We start from the raw sequence: 20,866 nt of genomic DNA on the forward strand, positions 1-20,866 counted from the left end.
TCTGGCTGGTTACATTCCGCTTATTTCTACCCAAGATCACACTACAAGATTCCTAAAAGTTTTCTCTGCTTAAGTGGGATCTGGGTTAGGATTTGGGGTGAAGGGAGGGATACGAAAGGGTGATTGGAGAATACAGTGTGGAATAAGTCTGTGTGGGCTGGGATGGTGAGAAATTGGCTTCATTTAGGCCTTAGGCAAAATTACCCAAGACCCAGTCTATCTTGAGTGCTTTGTGGCTCAGTTTTCTATCCCTCTCTCTCCACCGGCCTGGCACCTAAGCCTTCTATCTCTAACTCCAAGGCTTTTTTCTGTTTCATGACACATTTGTATCTGAACAGGATCTTCCAGAGATCAGCCCCTCAATCAGAAGGAATGATACTACTTCCTCCTGGAAATTCCAGGTATCCTGAAACCTTGGTGGGAGATACTTCAGGTTGGGGGGGAAGTTTGGCAAGGGGAAGAGGAATTATACTAATGCCTTACCAAGTTCCTCTAAGTACAGAGCTCCCCTCTCCATTGTGGAGCCAGGCCAGATCTTAGGTGTGGGGTTGTTTCAATCCCCTTGCTGGGCCCCTCCCCAAATTCCTCCACAAAAGGAAGTGTGGCCAGAGGGACCAAAGGAGAACAAAGGTAGCCCAGTTGCTTGACTTTGACCATCTCAGAAAATCAGCCTTGAGCATCACTCATGGTTAGAAGAAATAGACAACAGAGGGCATGGGGAATTGAATGGGTGGAGGGATTAGAGACAGTGGGGGTGGGAGAGGGAGGTGTACCCCTCCAGGAGGGCCCCAGCCTCACTTGAAGAGGGCCTGATCTGTGCGAAGGCAGAGTGGAGCCCGTGTTGAGGGGAGTGAGATGGCAAAGATGAATGAGCCCCACTCTCAAGTTGGCCAGCCTCTAGCCATTCCCATTTGGGGAAACGTTTCCGTAGGATTACTCCAGATGACCTAGATGAACCTTATTGACTGAGACAAAATGATCTGGCTTGATTGTCCATACAACTAGGAATGCACACTTTAAACACGTCTTTGAAAATATTCCAGGGCACTTGGAAGTACCCACATTTATTTACTCCCCCAGCTTTGGTTACAATTGGTTCAATAATCTGCCTGATCTTTTGCAATAATAAGGAAAATGTGAGTTTTAAAAACAGCAACAACATTGAACATTGCTAATTTTTCAAAGTATCTTCTGTTTATTTCAAAACTAGAGGAAACCCACAAATGTTGGCCTTGATAGGAAATTACATGCGCTTATCTGGTTGGGTCCTTAGCAAGCCACTTCCCCTCATTTGGAGTTTCTTTTTTCAACTTAACTGGAGAGGTTTGAACTCACTGATCTCTAAGATCCCTTCCCGTATTAAAAAATGAAGTCTATGAGTCTATAATTTCATGAGTTGCATTTCCAGTACCTCTGAATGTGACCTTATCTTGAAATAGGGTCATTGCATATGTAATTAGTAAAGATGAGGTCATACTGCCATAGGGCAGGCCCCTACCCAATATGACTAGGGTCTTTATAAAAAGGGAAAAGTTGGACACAGACACGAACAAAGGAAGAATGCCATATGAAGATTGGAGTTACACTACCGCAAGCCCAAGAACACCAAAGATAGCAGCAACCACCAGAAGCTAGGAGAGAGGCATGGAACAGAATCCCCCTCACAGCCTCAGAAGGAATTAACCCTGCTGACACCTTGACCTCAGACATCTGGTCTTGCAAACTGTGAGACAGTAAGTTTCTGTTGTTTAAGCCACCTAGTCTGTGGGGCTTTGTTATGACTCTTTGAGCAGACTACCACAGAGGGCAAATTTCAGTGAGTATATGGGGAATTCCAGTGCATCTCTTATCATCCTGTGAGGTTTCCGTGTCTACCTCACCCACACAGAAGATTGCACCTAACTGAAGACACGCACAGGAGGCTGGAAACTGACTTTTACTGAGAACTACTCTGTGCTGGGCCCATACATTTCCACATCTCAGGTTTCTGTTTTCCCTCTTAGACCAAGGAGAACATCAGGTCAGAGAGGTCACACTCCAACATCCAGGGCGTTGTTCTCAATCCGGGCAGTATGCTAGATCACACGAGCAGCTTGAAAAAATAGTGATGCCTGGGTCCCCCTTCTCCCTCATCTTTCTCCCCGAGATTCTGGTGCAATTGATCTGGGAGTGAGATCTGGCATCAAGATTTTTAAAAGCTCCCCAGGTGGTTCTAATATAGCGCCAAATTTGAGAACCACTGATCTAGTGTATTTATTCATTCATCATTCATTCAATAAATATTTATTGAGTACCCACCATGCGTCAGGTGCTACGCTATGTGCCTAGCACATATTATGCCACATTTTCACAACAACTTTGCAAGGTAAGCATTGTCTCTATTACTCTGATGAGAGAAGGGAGGCTTGGAGAGAGAAATGACTTGCTCAAGCTCATGGGGTTCGTTAGAGCCAGATCAGGGATTTTCAATTCAAGTCTATCTTGTCCGCAAATATCTACTCTTTCCACCGTAGTATGTCGCTTCCCCAAACAAGGGATGTATCCATCAGAGCTCTTAGCTATAGTCAACAGAAATCAGTTCTCATTGTCCTGGCAGGATAGGAATCTATGGAAAAGATACTGGGCATGATTGCATTGTGATTGTATCAAAGATATGTCAGGGTACAGGGTTATGATATCTATAACTACATCACAAATGATTCAGCAAAAAGAAAAAAGAAAGAAATGTGTATAATTATACATAAAAATGGGAGAAATAAAATACAGAACAGTTTATACTTAAAGAAAGAGAAAAGATGCTAGGCAGCTTACAAAACTGATGGAAAGGCGGGAGAAACAGGTAGGACAAAGGGAGGCTGTCTCCAGCACAACCACTCCAGAAGCCAGAGGTCCCAGCAGCTTCAGAAAGCCTTCTCCCACCCACACTGCACAGAGCCTGCACACCTGGTGCATGGACTGAGCCAAGGCCACACGCCCACCCTCTCACCCCATCGGAGCTGGGAAAACAAGCTCAGGAGCTGGGAAAGCAAGCTTGGGCTTCCTTGGCTCCTGTAGAAGTGGGTTCTGCCTCCCACCAAGACTCATGTGGTGGGAAATTACCCCAAGCTAGGGAAGAAGTCCAGCCACCAAATCAACAAATGGCCACTGCCTGTGGGGAAGAGATTGCTGAGGTTTCGCTACTGCCCAGCCTTGTTAAGCCTAAGCCAGCAGTATAAAAGGCCAGAGGTGCCCATCCAAAAACACTTTAGGAAGAAGGCTTTGACAGTATGATCAGACCCCATCCCAAACTGCTCCTTTCAGTACTTCTGCCCTCTGCTCAGGGTAAGAGAACTACTCAATGAGACAGTGATGCTCTTGGAAAATGTCAGGCTCAATTATTCTCTACAACAGTGTTATTGAGAACTTGTTGCACAAGCAATATTGGGCAATGATGTACTTAAATCCCTCTTAGGTTCGCCTTGAGAATTTGCGAGCTTTAGTGGAAAGGGCACTGAATTAGAAGTCTGAAGACTAAGATTCTAGTTCTAACTGTGCCACTAACTGGTTGGGTATGCTTCTGCAAATAGCAATGATGATGATTATGATGATGATGATGGTAGTGGTGGTGGTGGTGGTGATGATGGTGATGATAGTGATAGTGATGACGATAATGGTGGTTGTGGTGGTGGTGATGGTGGCAATGATAATGATGATGGTGCTGATGATGGCAGTGATGATAATGGTGATGAGGGTGGGCAATAGTGATAATGGTGACAGTGATGATGACGATGTAGCCAGCAATTATTCAGCACTAACTTTACATCAGGTACCGTATTAGAATGCTTGTCTTGTCTTAGCTCATTTAATATTCACAAAAATCATTTGAAATTGCTATCACCCCCTTTTACAGATGAAAAAGATGAAGCATGAAGGGGTTAAGCAAATTACCCTAAGTCACACAGTGAGGTGTGAAATATAAGCCTTCAGGTCACTGCATTGTGCCTCCCTATATAAGCCTATCAACATTTCTAGGCCTTAGTTTCTTCATCTGTAATACAACAAATTAGATCATAGGTTTTTAACCAGGGATGCCTGACAGAATCACCTAGGAAGATAGTTAAAAATATGCATGCCAGGGGCCGGCCCGGTGGCACAGCAGTTAAGTGCGCACGTTCTGCTTCAGCGCCCGGGGTTCGCCAGTTCAGATCCCAGGTGCGGACATGGCACCGCTTGGCAAGCCGTGCTGTGGTAGGCGTCCCACATATAAAGTAGAGGAAGGTGGGCACAGATGTTAGCTCAGGGCCAGTCTTTCTCAGCAAAAAGAGGAGGATTGGCAGCAGATGTTAGCTCAGGGCTAATCTTCCTCAAAAAAAAAAAAAAGTAATAATAATATGCATGCCAGACCCTCACCGTCATCAGAGATTCTAATTCAGTAGGTCTGGATGGGGCCCAAGGCTCTGTATTTTCAAGTACCCAGGTGATTCCAATGCCCCCAGATGAGAACCAGTGAACCAACATATCCTCAGAGGTCCCTTCCATCTCCTCTGGTTTTATATCTGCATGAATCAGCATGTGTTTCCTGGAATACCAATCCCTTAACGTGCCTCTAGACCAGCAGTTCACAGGGGAGATCAGCTAGGGAAATGCTGCTGCCCTGTCTCCATCTTAGGAACTCCCAGTGCTGCCCTGGCCACCCTGGCCTGAGGCTACTTCACAAGGTCATACAGTGATGGGTTACCAGAGAGTGGGGATGCCAAGCTCCACATGACTCAGCCCCTCACAGAAGAGCTGTCAATGTGAGCTCAGGACCAGGGCTGCTGAGTTCTTCTCCCTGGTCTTCCTTGTGAAGGCACCCTGCTGTTGTCCCTGTGCCAAGACACTGCAATGAATCTTCTTCGGTCTCCACCTGCAGCCCCAGGTTGTGCCACCTCCCTCAGGCCACTGGCTTGTCCATCAGTCTGGCTTGGAGGGACTGGAACAAGGATGAAGGAGTGGGGAATCAGCCTTCTCAATGCTGCTCCATCCTAAGCTCAAACTTGCCCTTCCTCTTAAATCTCACAATTTGTTAAAGCACTTGGGGTTAATCGAAGGGAAGGACTACAGATAGAAGGTGTCTGGTAGCATTTAAGCTCAAAGCTCTGAGGCCTAGATTCCTTGTCAGGGATGCTTATAAATCACCTCCCTGCCCAGCTCCTGCTTGCCCACCTGTGGCAGGGCCCAGCTAACCTCTCCCACCCCAACAACTCCTCTAAACATTAAAGATGTTCCTCCCTCTAAGGCCTGCCTCCAATATGGCCTGATTTTCTATCCCAGCACAATTGGCAGTGGGAATACTCACTCCATTCAGGGTCTACCAGCATACACACGCACAAACCCTTCTCCGCTTGGCTTCCAGGTCACCACCTCTTGGTTTTCCTCCTACCTCAGTCTCCTTTGCTGGTTTGTCTCCATCTCCCTGGTCTCTTGAAATCTCTACGCCCGGGGCTGAGTCCTTGGGTCTCTTCTCTTCTCCCTTAGGGATTTCATCCAGTTTTATGAATTTAAATCAGCAATTTCAAAAGTGTGGTCTGAGGATCCTTGGGGGCCCCCAAGATCCCTTCAAGGGGTCTCTGAGGAAGTCCCTTTTCCTACATGTCTCTGTGAGGCTGATTTTCCTTCACCTCCTTCAACCAAAGCAATATATAACAGTAGACTAAATGCAGAAGAGATATGAAAATTCAGCTGTCTTCTATTAAGGCAGATATTAAAAAGATCACAAAGGGCCAGCTCTGTGGTCGAGTGGTTAAGTTGGCATGTTCTGCTTCGGCGGCCCAGGGTTCGTCGGTTCAGGTGCTGGGCATGGACCTACACACCACTTGTCAGGCCATGCTGTGGCAGCATCCTACATAGAAGAACTAAAATGACTTACAACTAGGATATACAACTATGTACCGGGGCTTTGGGGAGAAAAAAAAAAAAGGAAGATTGGCAACACTAAATTTTTAAATTTGTATTGTTTTTACATCAACTAATAAATATGCATTTAAAATGTATCTCAGTCTTAATTTCTAATATACTTAGTTATTTAAAAGTAGATATAGCCCATAGAAACCAAAGCTCTTTGGGGTCCTCAGTAATTTTTGAGAGCATAAAAGGAGCCTGAGATCAAACTGCGAAAGTCACTGCTTTAAACCACCTATGTTGGTGACTCCCACGCTTACATCTGCAGCGGTTCAAACCTCTCCTCTGAGCCCAGGCTCCTAAAACACATGCCTGCTGGACACTTCCTTTTGGATGTCTAATTTGCATCTGAAATCTAACATGTCTAAAACCTAACTCCTGATCTGACCCTATACATACAACCCACGTCTGCTTTTCCTACCATCTTCTCCATTTTTGCCAACTCCATTCTTCCATTGGCTAAGGCCAAAGAGCTTGGAGTCATCTTTGATTCCTTTATTTCTCTCAGAGTTTATGACCAATTCATGAGCAAATCTTCTCCACTCCACCTTAGAATCCAACCACTTCTCACCCTCATCTCTCCTGCTACCAGCCTGGGCTACCTATAGTCTCATAATGGTCTCCTTGCTTCTCCCCTTGCCCCTCCAGTCTATTCTCCTCCTGCAGTACTGGCTTCCTGTGGTTCCTCAAACACAGCAGGTACATCTTGACTCAGAGCCTTTGCACTGGCAGTTCTTTCTATCTAAAATTCTTCTTCGAGTTTTCCACAAGGCTCACTCATGCCCACCTCAACATGTGACCTACCTCATGGCATGGCTGCCTCATGAAAGTTCAGAGCTCCAGCTACATCACTTTTTGTGACTCAGCCTTGGAAATCACATGATGTCACTTCTACCCTTCTTTGCTGGTGGAAGCAGTCACAAGCTACCCAGATTCAAAGGGAGGGAAACTAGACTCCACCTCTTGATGAGGGAGAGGCATGGTCACATTGTAAAAGAAAACACAAGATGGGAATATTGTGACCATCTTTGGAAAATACAATCTGACATGGTTCATTCTTTCCACTCCACCTTCAGTACCAAATTATACCCCAGATACCACTTTTGCCTAATAAATTATCTCAAAACATAGCAGCTTAGCACAACCCTTTTATTTCACTCATGGTTTTGTGGGTCAGGAACAGAGGATGTGCTCTTCTGAGCAGTTCTCAGCAGGATCACTCACCATGTTGCAGTCACATGTTGGCTGAGGCTGCCATGACCTGATGGCTTCACTGGGCAGGATGTCAAGATGTCACAATCACACAGCTGGAAGCTGATGCTGGTGTCAGCTGGGAGTGCCACTGGGCCGTAGTCATGGCCTCTCCAGCAAGGAGTTCTGAGAGAGTCAGACTTCTTATGTGACATCTGGCTTCCTCCAGAGGACAACCCCAAGAGAACCAGGTGGAGACTGTGCGGCCATTCCAATTTAGCCTCAGAAGTTACATAGTCTCACTTTTGCTGCATTGGGCAGGTTACAATCTATTCACTAGGATGGACCCAGATTCAGGGGCAGGAGCACAGATACCACCTCTGGATTAGAGGAGTGTCAAGACTTTTGGGACATGTTTTAAAACTGCCATACTCACCTCCTCCAAGTTTGTAAAAATGTCACCTTCTCAAAGAGACTTTCCTTTCCCACATACCACCCAACCACTACCCCAGCCTCAGCTTGCAATTCCTTTTCTCTGCTTTATTTTTTCTCCCTAGTATGTGTCACCTTCTAACTTATTTAAATTATTTAACTATCATGTTTACTATCTGTCTCCCTCCTCTAGAATGTAAGTTCCATGAGAGCAGAGATTTCTGTCTCTTTTCTACATTGCTGAAGTCCAGCCATCTAGACCAGAGATCAGGAAACTACCTCCCAGCAGGTTACATCTGGCCTACTGCTTGTTTTTGCAAATAAAGTTTTATTGGAACACAGCTATGCTCATTTATTTTGTATTGGCTATGGCTGCTTTTGCACCATAATGGCAGAGTTGAGCTGTTGTAATTGAGACTGTATGGCTCATAATGTCTAAAATAATTACTGTTGGCCTTTTATAGAAAAATTTTGTTGACCCCTGAGCTAGAACCTGGCGTGTAGTCATAGCTCAATAACTATTCGTTGAATGAATGAATGAATAGCTGTGATTTGACCAAGTACAACTTTTGCATTACCAAACAACTCTGTTAGTCCGTAAGTCTAAAATGCAGGTAGGGGGTGGGGTGAGAGGGACACTAAAAGGCACGTTTACACGGTTTTTCCCAAAAAAGGAAAGATTTTGCCCAAAGGTGAATTGGAGTACCTATCCCTTACAAGATTGATGATCTGCTCACAACTGTGAAATGACAGATCTCCAGCTGCAATTCCTTCCTAGGCTTCTGCCAGGCGCTCAGTTTTAAATATTAAGAGGCTCCCAGAAGTCCTGTAGTATAGGACTTTGTCTGTGTTTTACCCTGTATTTTCAAAATGTATTCGACCACAGAGCCCTATGAACTTGTTTTCATGAAACACCCTTGAGCATCCCAGGAAACTGTTTTATGAAGGGGGTGGCTACATAAGTTATCACCAAATTGGGACACCACGGATAGTGAAAGGGGGTGCTCTTTATATTCATGCTGGGATAACAGGGCTCTCCTGGGTGAATCAGGAAGTTTGGTTACCTTATTCCGTGGGAAATACTATTTTCTGTGATTATAATTCAAAACTGGAAAAGTCCAAATCCATATCATCAAGTGCTTATTTTAAGTACTCAGACGTTTTCAGTTGGGGGAGTGTGTTGAGGAGAAAAGTCAATAGCACAGTCATGGAGAAAAAAATCTGGAAATTTACATGTCAAAATTCAAACCAAGCACTGAAGTCCAGATTCTTCTGCATCGTCCACAGGCGATTACAGAAAAGCAGTGTTCTCTAGGGAAGGAGAACTCAATGAACCTGACGCTGCTGATTCTGCAATCAACTTTGACTCCTTCTGTGGGTCTTACACTCAAGTTTTCCAGAAGATAAGACTGATTTGACTAGTGATGATCAAGAAGAGGCTGCCTCTCTTGAGCTGAGCTGCCACATCAGACCACTGGCATGTATGGCATCCACTCCTGGCCTGCTGAGTTAGAGACCAAGATGGTGGGTTCCTGGGTAGAGAACACGGCTGCCTCACATGAGGAGCTGCCAATACAGCGTATAAGGGCTTAAATTCTGTAATCAGATAGAACTGGGCTGAAAAATCTGTCTCTACCATTATTAGCTCTTGACCCTGGGTGACGGACTTAACCTCCCTAAATCTCAGTTTTCTCATCTGCTTAATGAGGATGATTATGTGTCATGAGGCTGATATGAGGATAAAATTAAACCATGTGTGGGACACACTTAACTTGGTGCCTGGCACATACAAAGCCCTGGAAGAATGGGGACAATTTCACCGAGAGCCTCAGTGGGGCTGTGGACATGGTCAGCTTCCTGTGAGGAACATACTCCTCTCCTGCTGCTTATGAAGATTCTAAGGAGAAAGAGAAGCAGGATTTTGGTGATTTAAAATCTGATCTCTTTACCTAATGTGTATTCACATCAGAACCAAGAATATGCTGAGTTTGTTTGTTTGGACAAGTATAGTTTGACATACTCAGCTTTGTCTACAAAGAAAATCCAGGTTAAACTGCTAAATAGTAGTGATTTTTAAACTTCCTTCCCTGTGACCGTGTCTTGGGTGGACAGAGGACTCCTCAAGAGTCCCCGGTCCTACTCTCCCTCTACCGTGTACCAGCCATGTGAACTTGGACAATTACTTAACTTCTCTGAGCCTCATTCTGCTCAACTATAAAGTAGGGATAATTAACCCTACCTACATCTCAGAGTTGCTGTGAGTTTTAAATATAATATTGTATGGTTTTTTTGGTTAGGGTTCTGGCATATCATAGGTCCTCAATCAGCGTTAGGTTTGCCTTCCTCTTCTCTCCAAATTCCTTTTGGGTCCCAGTTTCAGACAAGCGTGTTGGACCAGATTAAAATCTCTGCCATCCTTAATATTCCATAAAACTGTTGAGAGTGTGGTTGGAGCAATGATTTCCCATTGCCGTCTCCTTCCCCCTCTTCCCTTTTCCTTTCATAGTTTTTAACAGGAAGATGGAAACCACTTCTTCCCAACCCTGCAAACTGACTATTCCATCCATCTGGTTCACTGTCTTATCTACACCTAAACCATAACAGATAGCTAATGAGATGCCATAGCCTAAACTTAACTAGAAATCTATTTCCTTTCTTGTGTTATTTTACCCAGACAACTACCCTCGTTCTCCATTTGTAATGTTGGGGTCATGGCTCCTGACTGGACACCACTAGCTAAGTCCTGTGAGGTAGAAAGGTGTTTCTGGCTTAAATTGTGGGAACAAGGGCAGAGTGTAAAGGATGCTGCGGCCAGAGGTAAGGAATGGAGCATAGTCACAGGCTGCCATACGTCCTGTACTCTTGCTCTTCTTGTGCCATAGTAGACATTATTAATGAATGCATTTTGTTCTATTGAGTCCAGCCTCAGAGTGCTTTGCAACTGATAAACAGAAAATACAACTTAGAAATTGAGCTGAAAGTGGGTTGGTAGTTTTGAGCACTGATTTTAAGTAGGTCCCTCTGTTAAAACGTGACAGGGATCAAAAGATGGGACATTAGGCCCAGAGATATATAATGTTTCTTATGTAGTCCAATATATCAAAAATATTATTTCAATATATAATCATCGTAAAAATATTAATGAGCTATTTTACATTCTTTTTTCATACCAAGTCTTTGGAATTCAGGTGTATTTTTCCGTTACAGCACACGCACAATCAACTCAAACTAGACACATTTCAAGTTCTCAAAAGCCACACATGGACAGTGCCGCTCTCGAGATCGCAGAGCGATGATCTGTTGACCCATGCCCGCCGGGACGGCAACGGTTAACCTAGGGCCGGCTCCCGGGCATAACCGGGCGCAGTTGTAAACCTCAGCTCTGCGGGACACGCTAACTTGCCGGGTGTCTTTGTCGGTGCCCATCTGCCTGTGGGGTCTGATGGGAGTTGTAGGCCTCGGCCTCGTGGAGCGTGCCGGGAGTTGTAGTCCGCGTCTGCCTGCGGTGGGGCTGCGTGTCATGGCCGCCCACGCCGCACTCCACTACTCTTCCGCTTGGCCCCAGAAAGTTTCGGTTCAGCCCAGACGTGGATCCACAAGCGCGTAAGTGCCGCTGGGGAGCCGGCCAGGCTTTGGGGGCGCCTCTGTCGCTGTGGCCCCGGAGCAGAGAACTTCCCTCCGGGCGCGGCTCGTCACCTGTTGCCGTTTCAGTCCCCGCCCATCCCGGGTCTCCCGAAGACCCCGCCCGAGCTCCTGGCCCTTGCCCGGTGGGCCCGGGAAGCGCGTCGGGCCGGTGAAGCTGACCTTGGAACCCAGGCTGCCTCTGGCGATCAGTTAGAAAGACAGACCCCCAAACACCAGTTCCAAGACCCCCGACGGCCGAGGGGCCGCAAAGGAGCCCATCATGTCGGGCTCTCAGAACAGGTCTGGGACTATTTGGGCTCAGGAGGACAAGTCCCTGAGTTTCTGCTTGAATTGTCCGAGAGGCCGCTGACCTTACGAAGCGTAATTCCTGGCTCAGCTGGGCCGGGACAGCCCAGACCTTCACTTGGCGAGAGTCCACTGATGCCTCTCTCTTTCCTCCCCTCCCATAAGGGGACGGTTTTTCTTCCCGGGCCGTTCTCAGGTCACGGCCATTCTCTGTACCTACTGCCCCTTGTGCCCAGGTTCAGGGTCTTGAGATAGCCTCCAGGTGATCTTTCCTGAAACACCTGTGGATTTGTGGATTATCTCTAGTGTGGCCGCACTGGACTTGGGCTAGAGTCCACGCTGTTCGGAACCTAGGCTAGGGGATACAAGGAGAGGGCTGAATTTTATTTTTTATGTAAGAAAAGCACGTGTGGTTGACACATTAACCACGTGGCTCCCTGTTAATCCACCTGTTCTCTGATGCCTCTTACCTCTCTTCACAGTTCCCATTGGCTGCCCCCTCCAGAAAAAAATAGAGTACTTTTTGAAACTGTCTGTTTTGGCCACAAGCCCTCTGCCCCTCCGCTTGTCTTACCACAGCAGTTTCCTTTCCCGGCAGAGAAATGGGTCAGGGGCTCTTTGAGGGCAGACGATCAGGCCTTAATCTGCTCGCTGCCCTCCTGCTGCTGAGAGCCCTGTGGTGTCCTCTGTAGCAAGCTTAACTCCCCTACCAGCTGCCTCGTGGGGCTGCGGGCTGTTGCAGCCAGGGAAGAGCTGTCACACTGAGGTTTTCTGCTTTCTGAGATCTTCTGCTTTCAGTGGCTCCCACCTTCTGAAGTGGGCCCATGTTGAGTGGGCTCCACTTGACCCTCCATTCTGTGACAACCACTGTCCATAAATTATTGAACACCCTGTACCAGTTGTGAGCCGTTGTTATCTTCACCCTGGAAATCAGAGTGAATTGTCTCAGTGATGGGGCATAGCCGTCTTTGATTAAAAGGATCTGAAAAAGCTTTTGCTTTAGGAAACAGATTTTCTGCTTCTATTAAAAGTGTTCATCTTTGTGTAGTGCTTCATTTAGTTTTTAAACTGTTTTCAACATTTTGTTAGGAAAATAGTTAAATATGCAGAATCATTGAAAGAATTGTATAGTGAACATATCCCCACCTGTTAGATTCTGCAACTAATGTTTTACTTCAGTTATTTTTGGAATCACGTTGGAGTCGATCTTCTGACTGCTTCTTAGATGGTCTTTGCTCCTTGTGGCTGGTTTGGGGCACCCGCATGGATTCAGGAGCCATGCTTTTAGCCTGGTCCTTTCATGGCTGGATGACCCCACAGATGTTTGTGATGAGAGGAACCACCCAGAACAGAACAAGATCAGAGCAGCTGGTAGCTTTGACCCATGTTGGTCACCGAGGCCATGAGCTGCTGCCTGCAAGGACACAGAATAGGCACTCAATAGAATAGGCAGCCCCCCTCTTCCCTTTAGGAGAGAGGCTCGGCTGGTGTGTAACCTGTGTTTTCTGATAATTCCAAGGACAATTTTGGTGACTCAAGACTAGAATATCTTTAAACCTGAGGCAGAGGAAGTGTGTTGTCTAGCTGTGGTCTCATGGTGAAAATCACTGATAGGAACACAGAGTTTGGAGCCACATTCGCTGGAGCAGCCCCAGGCAACAGAGCAGGTAAGGTTCATTAATGGTGGCCTGTAACCCACCGGAGGCCGCCTGTGAGCAGAGATGAGCCGAGTTTGGCCTTGGCAACATCTGCTCACCTACTGGCTGGAATGTCATTGTCATGCTCAAAAGATAAACAGTATTTCCTATTTGTGATCTCAATGCCAGTTTTTTTTTTGTTTTTTTTTTTTTTAGCTGTTGATTGGTATAAGAGCCTCTGTTTGAACAACTAAATAAATCGGTAGGGTGGGTACTGAAATGTTTCCATGGGTCTCTGTGCTTGCTGTTTTTGCATGTGTCACTGTGCTGTCCCCACAATAAGACCTTCAGCCTCAGAGCACCTGTGCTCCGTGGCTTTTAGAAGGTGAGATGGCAGAGCCCTGCTTAGTTGGGCAGGAGGCGTTTTTCCCCTCTTCCTCACACTGGAGCCAGTCAGCCTGATGGTTTAGTGAGCACCGATGGTCCTTCCCGTTCACACAGGTCTCTGTGGCATGTGAAAAACACCAAGCACCTATTTCTAGTTGGGCAGATCCTGTTTTCAGGGATGAGGCTATGTATATCACTGTGCTTCCAAGGACAGATGTAAGGAGAATCTGAGGTCTGGTTGTAGTACTGTGGCCCTGTGGCTGGTTCCGGGGCCCAAGGGTGGCTCTGGCCAACCACCTCAGGAACTTGGGGTACTGCACCCTGTGCCTGGGGCAGAAAACCGAGTTAGGGGAACCCTTGGAATCCAGAAGAAAAACCTGAAGTGAAAAAGCAGTCTAAGCAAGCCGTTAGTGTGCAGAGGGCTGGGCCGAGAGAGGATCCCTGTAAGAGGTCTGGGATGGACGACTGAGCCAGAGGAGGTGGTTTAGCATGGAGCTCGAAGGCATTTCCTCAAGCTGAACCTGTAGCCCCAGTGCTTTTTCCAGGGCATCTGCAGCCTCGGTCAAGAGCAGCATGGGGGCACATAGAAGCCTCAGCCACAGTTAGCTGTTGAGATAAAGGGTAACCTCCCCACATTGCACCTAAAAAATAAACCAGACAAGGTAGGTGGAGGTCAAATAACTTCCCCAGGACAGATAGATTTGCTAAAATTGCCTGAAAATATTTTGGTGAGCCAAACATGCCATAGGTCTCACTCAATCATGACATGATCTTTATCGCGTTATTTGTTGCCTGATAGGCATTGGAAATTTCACATGACTACTCTGATTCCAGAATCTGAGTAGAGTCCAAATTGGCAGGGCTCAGCTACAATTGATAAAAGAGAAGACAGTTATCTTACCCATTGCCCCAACTCCAGCTCATAGCCATCCTGGGTCTCGTTTGCCGCTTCTGTCTGCAGCATAGCCCCACCCTCTGCCCCATCTGAACCCAGGTTGCTGCTCTTAAGCCCAGGGAGGACAGCAGAACTCAGATCCATCAGTGCCTCCCCACCCTTGCGGTTTTCCTGTTTGATGGTTCCAGATCCAAACTTCCAGGAATGGAGAAAGGAAAGGGCCTGGGGGAGGTTGGGTGAGTGGGGAGATGGTGGTAGCGGCAGAGGTTAGGTTGCCCTGAATGGAGCAGAGTACGCTTCTGGGTAAGGCTGCCTGGGGGTTGGAGCTGTGGTGCACACTTTCTTCTGTAGACACCCTTAATCCATCCAATCTCTGATGGATTATTCCACTTACTCTCCGAATAGTAATTCCATGATATTTCTGCAATGATGATAATATAATGTTCTCAATTACAACTTGATCTTAAATACATTATTTGAGTCAGCATAACAGTAATTTATGCTCAATAAAGGAAAATTGAAAAATCAAAGAAATAGACTTTTTTGAAAATTTGCCCATGTTTCCCACTATTGAAGGATAATTATTATTTACACGTTGGTACATTTCTATGCCTAAAGTTTAGCTTGGTTTGTGGAGCAAGACTCTATGTGCTTGGTTTGTCTCATTCATTCATTCAACGAGTAATGTATTAAGGGCCCTCTCTGTGCCAATACTACACCAGCTCCTGGGGAAATAATGAACAGCAAAGAGAAGTGGGAAAGACAGATTAAACAAGAAATTACTGCACTGGTGATCAGCCACACAAGTGGAAGAAAGGAGAGCCCGTCTGTGGTGGGGGCTTAGAATCATGAACAGAGCGCAGTTTGGTGCCTCGTGTGTTCACCTGTTTTCATTCAAGTGCCTCTCGGGCCTCAAGTGATCTCTTGTTTATAAGCTTGTTAGAGTGATGCTGTCTATTTCTCCCCCCTGGAGGGTGAGTTCCTTGAAGGCCAGGGCCCCACAGGCCTAGTTCACAGCTGTAGCCTCAGCTCCTGAATCAGGCCTGCCTCCTAATAGTGGTGCTCTTGCCTGGCAGGCAGTTTGTTAACACATGCTAGTTACATGTTGTCTTCCTCATGGCCATGTTTAATGGCTGCAGCATATTCTATCAGCGATCCAGTTTGTAGTGCATCATTGACTAGACTGATGATTTTGGAGCTCTGCAATTTTCCCCACCCGCGTGGAGTTTATGTTGTTTGGGGCAGGAGTAGATGCACCAGTTGAGTTCTCAATTGTTTGTGCAGCTGTTCCAGAGAGTGCCCAGATTTTCAGAAGCGCTTTCGTCACCTCTTGGATGTTTTCTCTGGGCTTTCCAATGGCAGAACCTCGGCCCTGCAGCCCCAAGTCCGGATGTGTAGCTCCTCTCAGGAGTAACTGCCCACCTTCCTAAAAAGGACAGTCAGCTTCGCCAGGCCCAGACGCAGCACCTCACATCCACAGGTCCCTCTTGACGCTGCTCTCCTGGGGCAGTGGGTTGGAATTGGGGCCAGCTTTGTGTGTGTTCCAGTGGAGTGACCAAGAAATCTGTAATTGTTGGTGGGACGGAGGGAGGGAGCCCAGAGAAGATTCAAGAAGTGATGGCAAAGTCTCAAGTCCCCATTCCCTTAAAAGAAAGAGAGAAGATTTTAAGCACGAAGGAGTGTTTGGGAAAAGATGACCCAGGCATGCCGTTGGTCAACACTTTAATCGTAGATCTAAGGGGTTGGGTCCCTAATGAGGCTTTGCTCACGTGTGCTGAAATGTCTGCCTATGAGTTGGCCTGTGACAAACTCCTGAGCACTCTCCTAGGCACCCTCCTGAAGCTCTGGTGAGGGCAGTCTGCCTGCCCACCGACCATTCCAGCCTGAGCCAGCAGGACCTCCGGGCCTTCACAGCTGCAGGTACCAGCCAAGCGCCCCCCATTCCATAGGTGGTCCCTAGACAGATGCTATTGGGTGTGCTGGAACAGGCCAAGGCAATGGACTCTTCCAGAAAGGCTTTGTGCTTTTGACTGATCTGAACCACCCTTGGTTAGGGTGGAGTTTACAACTGGTATGTTCCATCTTGTTGGGGCATGGGGGAGGAGCCCAACTGTATGGTGCCCTCTCTGGGTCAGTTCTTAGCTTGTGTTGGGAGCAGGTATGAAAAATTCTGAGGGCAGGGCAAGGTTGTCTTCCACATCCCAAACTTCCTCCTCCCCATCTGATCCTTCTTTCTTCATGTGGCTACTCAGACGCTGTATTCCTCCTGCCAGAGCCAGTTTCTGGGCAACATGTGAACATTAGTCATTTGCACCATGGTGTAATTAAGTTTACTTGAGTCAGTTGGTGTCTTCGTATCTTAATTTGGAACTAAACTGCTGTCTCTATTGTTTAACGCATTTAGGGTATCTGGGCAGGTGTAGGAGGAATTTGGAGGTCAGGAAAGGTCCTTTACCTCTAAAGTAACACCTAGGCCATGACTGGGAGCTCAGGCAAGAGTCCCAGATAATAAATAAGAATTTTTTAAACTGCATTAATCCCCTTTTCCTCTTTATCAGAAGGCTGGATGTTTTCAGATATTCTGGATAAGCTTAAACAGAATTTTGAGTTGTTGGCAAGAGAGTCCAGTGTTCCCAAAGATTTATAAAATGAGTTTCTCTGGTATTTGAAAGAGCTTGCCAGAGATAGTGATGGAGGTTTTACATGGCATGCAACAAGGACCCTGGGTTCATGGAGGGGACTTTGGCAGCCTTGTGAGGTATGGGAGTGCTGGAGTCCTTGCCCCTGTGCTGAAGCAACCATGGCGGTATAGACAGAATCTCTCTCTGAGTGTCTCCTGAGTTAGGAGAGCAGTTTGCTAACGGGTTGTAGAGGTCAGGATCTGGCTGGTTCATGCCAGAAGTCTGCAATCCCTGTGACATAATGAGAAATATATATTTGGTCTTTGTCCCTGGTTCCTGGCACAGAGCTTCTAAAACCCTTGGAATTTCCTGAGGGATAGGTGTATCTTTGGTTATTCATAGCAACCCCTTTCAACCATGCCTGAGTTTATGCTAATAAGAGGACTCCTAGTGGTTCCCTACATAGCTTTGGGATCGGGGCTGGTTGCCAGAGGAACCAACTATGTGATTAGGGGGTTGGAACTTTCGGCCCCACACCCCGAGACCTCTGAGGAGAGAATAGGGGCTGAAGATGGAGTTACTCTCCTGTGGCCAGTGATTTAATGCCTATGTAATGAAACCTCCATAAAAACCCCTGAAGATGGAGTTCTGAGAACTTCTGGGTTGGTGAACACACTGAGGTGCTAAAGTGTGGGAAGTCTGAGGGCATGGAAGCTCCCACACACTTCCCCACCTCCACAGACTCTAGGCATCCCTTCCATCTGGTTGTTCTTGAATTATATCCTTTAAAATAAACTGGTACTAGTAAAGTATTTCCCCAAGTTTTGTGAGCTGTTGTAGGAACGGCTGAGGAAGGGATCTGGCAAGCTCCAATTCATAGCTGGTTCATCAAAAGTATAGGTAGCAACCTGGGACTTGCCACTAGCCTCTGAAGCCAGGGCTGTCTTGTGGACTGAGCTGTGGGGTCTGCCCTGACTCCAGATACTTAGTGTCAAAACTGAATTGAGAGCCAGCCCTGATGGCCTAGTGGTTAAAGTGTGGTGCGCTCCGCTTCAGTGGCCCCAGTTTGCTTCCAGGCCTGGAACCACACCACTCATCTGTCAGTAGCCATGCTGTGGTGGTGGCTCACATAGAAAAACTCAAAGGACTCACAACTAGAATATACAACCATGTACTGGGACTTTGGGCAGGGAAAAGGGAAAAAAAAAAACAGAGAGGGAGATTGGCAACAGATGTTAGCTCAGGGCGAATCTTTCCTAGCAAAATAAATAAATAAATAAAAATTTAAAAAATAAACTGAATTGAATTGTAAGGCAACCAGTTGGTGTCAGAACTGGTTATTGGTGTGGAAAAAAGGCCAAACATTTGGTGTCAAGAGTGTTGTGAGTAAAAAATAGCTCATCCTTCAACCAAAGGGCAAGGTTATCTGGAGACACAAGGAAGTTGACCATTGGTGTGGAGAGAGAGAGAGCGCTCCATTCTGTGTTTTTCGTTGGTTAATAATGACCTCAGGCTGAGGAAGAGGGAGGGCAAAATGCTGAGTCCTTTCCAAGTCCATGAAAACAGCATCCCTATGGTGACCACGCTCTTCCAAGGAAGCTCTGACTTACTCCCTGAAACCCTGTGAGGTGGCGTCCCGCAGCCATGGTGGGGGAGCCACTGTGACCTGCAGGCCCAGCAGCTACTTTCTTAGGGCTCATTACCTTCATGATGACACAGGCTCTTTGGAAAATCAGCTTGTGTAACCAGCAGCGGGGCATGGCTCACCCCGTGCGTGACCTGGAAACTTGACATCAGCAGAGCGCTCTCCCAGGGTCAGGCAGAGAAGGCCTCCTGGGCTTGGGCTGACACAGGGACACTTGAAGGAGCGCATTTCAGTCTGCCCAGGCTCATCTGCCAAGATGCCATTTGGTATGCAGACATTGTTTCCCTCCTGCCAGGCTCCAGAGAGGGTGGATTCTAGGAAATCCAGCTGGAGGTGTAGTCCATGCGTTGTCGTGGCCAGAGCCTGGACGAGTTAACTCGGAATCTGTTGTTGTCACCGCTTCTTTCCCAGGCCCCGCCCTCTCCACCTGCACTTCTCACCCCAGTTTGAAGTATACACACGGACCCAGTGGGCTTCGTTTGAGGACTCATAGGGTATCAGTCATCTTCCTCCTAGATTATTTCTCCCAGAAGCTACAAGGCTCTCTGTTGACCGTAGTCACATAAGAGGGATGTGGATAGACAAACAGCCTTTGTGTTTGCCAGACCCTCCACCCCGGCAACCTTTCCTCCTTGGAATGACTTCCTCTTCATTTTTCAGGCCTCGCCCAACTCAGTTGCCATCATAGAGTGTCTCCCACACTCTCCCTTCCCCAAGCAGAATTAGTTTTCCTTTCCGCAGGTCCCAGTGCATCTTTCTAAATTCGTCACAATGCTGCTCTTTTTGGTAAGGTATAATGTACCGTATGTGAGTTTTAGCACGTGTGTTTTTCAGATCTATACAGGCATGTAACCACCACCATAATTAAGACACAGAACAGAATTGCCCCCCGGAATTTCTGCATACTTGCTTGTAGTCAAACCCTCCCTCGCCCCCAGCCCCTGCAAACCACTGTTCTGATTTCACCCCAGCGTTTTGCCTTTGCAAGAGTATCACGCACATGGAATCGTAAAGTATGTAGCCTGTAGCCTTTTCCATCTGGCTGCTTTCACTCCACATAAAGCATTTGTTGGTGTATCTGTGGTTCATTCCTTTTCCCCGCCGACTCGTAACTTTTTATCCATATCTCTGCATCACCTCTTCTGCTGTATCTGGATCGCTGGATATCTGTCTGTCTCCTTGGCGCACAGCCGAGCTCCTCCAGGGCTGGACTCTGTCTTGTGTGTCTCTGTATCCCCAGCCTGCACTTAGGAGGCCCTTGAAGGAGTAAGGTGTGGTGCCGGGGCAGCTGTGCATTGACAGTGATGATCCTTGGTCTTCACCTCGCAGGGAGGGGTGAAGTGTCTGCACGGGCAGCAGAGCCTCTGCAGAAGTCTGGCTGAGCCTGGGCTCTGCTCTCTCTAGGGCCCTTGCTGGTCCCTGCTCAGGCTCTGTGTTCAGCAGGTGACCTGGAGAGATGTCCAGGGATGCCAGGCTGGCCTCTTGTAAATCAGGCCCGCCCTCAGTTTGGTGTGCATGATGGGTGCGGTGCCAGGACTTGTCGGGCAGCTTTGGATGGTTCTCTCTGGATCCCCTGACTCTGCTCTCTGGGGCTCCCTGTCTTGAATTGCTGGGAGTGTGGTATAGGTGTGTGCCTGTGTTGTTCCTCCTAGGCTGGAGAAGCCGTCTTTCGGCCTTGTTTTCACTGAGTCAAGCTGCACTGACTTGTTAAGTTAAAAGTAGGCCTGGGCATGTCCACCCTGTGACAGGCCCTCCTCCTCTGGAATGCATATGTAAATACGTGGAGGAGCTTGAGGTTGGGGACCATTTCTATCCTAGGTCTTGTCTTGACTCCTGGACCAGTAAGGGGAAGATGGCGGTGGGGGAGTGAGGGCCAGCGTGTGTTAGAAACACTCAGGGTGGCAGCGTGTTATTTGGGAGACACTGGAGTCCGGGGGGCTTCCTAGAAGCCAGGGGAGGTGGTTGGTTGTCTGCTGTAGTGATGGTGGCCCAACTGTAAATCCACAGGATTTGAAATCAGACTGACCAGGGTTCAAACCCCAGTTCTTCTCCTTACTGACCTTAGACAAGTTACACGACTTCTCTGGTCGCCAGTTTCTCCTTTGTATGTTATCTGCCCCACTAGGGTGATGGTGAGAATTAAAATGATCACATGTGTAAAGCACCTAACAGGGCCCAGCACACAGTAGGCCCTCATTTAGTGCTGGCT

The 20,866-nt window shown here is 47.3% G+C and overlaps 1 protein-coding gene across 2 annotated transcripts in view; it reads left to right on the forward strand.

Moving 5' to 3' along the window:
• Positions 1-10,826: 10,826 nt before the first annotated feature.
• FYCO1 (FYVE and coiled-coil domain autophagy adaptor 1) overlaps positions 10,827-20,866 on the forward strand; it is an 85,676-nt gene continuing 75,636 nt past the window's right edge. The window contains exons 1-2 of one of the 2 annotated variants that reach the window (XM_070577152.1): positions 11,040-11,145; positions 12,992-13,139. The gene's annotated coding sequence lies outside the window, so the exon portion shown is untranslated. Of the gene's footprint in view, positions 11,146-12,991; positions 13,140-20,866 lie in introns of both variants that reach the window. The other variant, XM_070577150.1, reaches the window with a different exon arrangement.

The sequence above is a fragment of the Equus przewalskii genome, chromosome 15 (assembly GCF_037783145.1).
Source record: "Equus przewalskii isolate Varuska chromosome 15, EquPr2, whole genome shotgun sequence".
NCBI lineage: Eukaryota > Metazoa > Chordata > Mammalia > Perissodactyla > Equidae > Equus > Equus przewalskii.